Consider the following 2,483-nt stretch of genomic DNA (forward strand, 5'->3'; position numbering starts at 1 on the left):
GAGGGGAAGAAACATGAAATAGATAATACTTTTTAGTGTTATAAATTATTGTGGGATTATGTAGTGGATATGCTAAGTGATTTGATTTTTAAATAGGAATTCAGTACTTTTGTTAACTATAGAATTTTGTTGTAAACTATCAAAATATCTTGTAATGGTAGTTGTGCTCCTTACAAATTTTCTCATTGAATGCACATTGTGTGCAAACTTAATTCAAATCAGGAATCCATTTAAGTTCCTGTAGTCTTTCTCATTAAGATCTTCTCTCAAGGGACCATTTTCCTTGAATGGCTAGACGAAATAGCTTTTTTGAAATGATAAAAAGAATTTGGCGTATTGTTGATACATCATTCTGTAGCAACAAGATAGTTTGGTCTTGCTGGTAAATATTGAGGTAGTCACTAATATTCTTCAATTTTTTGAGTTGATTAAGTTATTCAGGTAATGTTAAAGACACTCAATAAACCATTAAATATTTCATTGTTCTAATATCATTCAATGTGACATGGTTAAAACTATCCTCAGCACTTAACTTGCTATAGCATAAAATTTCTTCTCAGTATTAAGTCTAAAAGACCAATTCCTCAGTTATTCAAGCAGTTTAATTAGGTTTCGGTGCTTCTTCCTTTTGTGGGTATCCAACATCAGAGATTAATAGATTATTAGCAATGATGTCCTTTTCTTCTCTCTTATTAATCCTTGTTTATCTTCTCACCTCATGTTTCATATGTTAGATGAGGTTTCTTCTTGTGATTGAAGTTTCATGTTTTCATTGATGCTTGTTAAACCATTATACAAAGTAGTTAGTTTTGTGTTGCAGTCATCTAGCACGTTGACACAAGAACCCTGGAGTAAACTAACATGATTCAGGATAAGTTTGATAACATAAGGTCACACAACCGTCATGACGTGCTTCGGCACCTATGTGCTATAGCCTATAGGCGTCGACCTGCGCCCCCCCATTCGACTCGTCTTGAAACCCGGACCAAGGAGTATGATATGTGTGCGAGTCAACGGGCGAGTAAACCCGTGCGTCGCAAGGAAGCTAATTGGCGGGATCCCCAAGCGGGTGCACTGCCGACCGACCTAGATCTTCTGAGAAAAGTTTGAGTGAGCTAGAACATACCTGTCGGGACCCGAAAGATGGTGAACTATGCCTGAGCGGGGCGAAGCCAATGGAAAATTTGGTGTAGGCCCGAAGCGATACTGATGTGCAAATCGTTCGTCTGACTTAGGTATAGGGGAGAAAGAATAATCGAACCGTCTAGTAGCTGGTTCCCTCCGAAATTCCCCTCGGGATAGCTGGAGCTCATTCGCGAGTTCTATCAGGTAAAGCTAGTGATTAGAGGCCTCAAGGGCGCAACGCCCTCGACTTATTCTCAAACTTTAAATAGGTAGGACAACGCGGCTGCTTTCTTAGCCATGCCATAGAATCGAGAGCTCCAAGTGGGCCAATTTTGGTAAGTAGTGTTGGTGATACGGGATGAACTGGAAGTTGGGTTATGGTACGGTGCCCAACTACGTGCTAACCTAGATCCCACAAAGGGTATTGGTTGATTAAGACAACAGGACGGTGGTCATGGAAGTCGAAATCCGCTAAGGAGTGTGTAACAAACCACCTACCGAATCAACTAGCCTCGAAAATAGATGGCGTTCAAGCGCGTGCCCTAAACCCAGCCATCGGGGCAAGTTCCAGGCCCCAATGAGTAGGAGGGCGCAGCGGTCACTGCAAAACCTGTGGTGTGAGCTAGGGTAGAGCGGCCGTTGGTGCAGATCTTGGTGGTAGTAGCAAATATTCAACTGAGAACTTTGAAGACCGAAGAGGGGAAAGGTTCCATGTGAATGACACTTGCATATGGGTTAGTCGATCATAAGAGTCGGGGGAGACCTGTTTGATAGCGCGTTTCGCGCGAGCTTCGAAAGGGAATCAGGTTAAAATTCCTTGATCGGGACATGGCAGTTGACGGCAACGTTAGGATGTTTGGAGAAGTCAGTGGGAGCCTCGAGAAGAGTTATCTTTTCTGTTTAACAGCCTGCCCACCTTGGAATCGACTCAGTCGAAGGTAGGGTTCAGCGGCTGGAAGATCACCGCATGTTTTTTGGTGTCCGGTGCGCCCCCAGCGGCCCTTGAAAATCCGTAGGACCGAGTGCCGACCACGCCTGGTCGTACTCATAACCGCATCAGTTCTCCAAGGTGAATAACCTCTAGTAGATGGAACAATGTAGGTAAGGGAAGTCGACAAAATGGATCCGTAACTTGGAAAAACGATTGACTCTTAGGGCTGGGCACGGGGGTCCCAGTCCCGAACCCGTCGACCGTCGGTGGACTGCTTGAGCTGCTTCCGTGGTGAGAGCAGGTCGTCGCGTGCCAGCCGGGGGAGGACTGGGAACAGTCCCTTCGGGGGCCTTCCCCGGGCTTCGAACAGTCAACTCAGAACTCGTACGAATGTTTAATCAAAACAAAGCATTGCGATCATTTGTTT

At 44.6% G+C, this 2,483-nt stretch overlaps 1 pseudogene; it reads left to right on the forward strand.

Moving 5' to 3' along the window:
* The first annotated feature begins 984 nt into the window (after positions 1 to 984).
* Positions 985 to 2,211, forward strand: LOC145616024 (25S ribosomal RNA; annotated as a pseudogene).
* Positions 2,212 to 2,483: the final 272 nt, after the last annotated feature.

The sequence above is a fragment of the Chenopodium album genome, chromosome 25 (assembly GCF_948465745.1).
Source record: "Chenopodium album chromosome 25, dcCheAlbu1.1, whole genome shotgun sequence".
NCBI lineage: Eukaryota > Viridiplantae > Streptophyta > Magnoliopsida > Caryophyllales > Amaranthaceae > Chenopodium > Chenopodium album.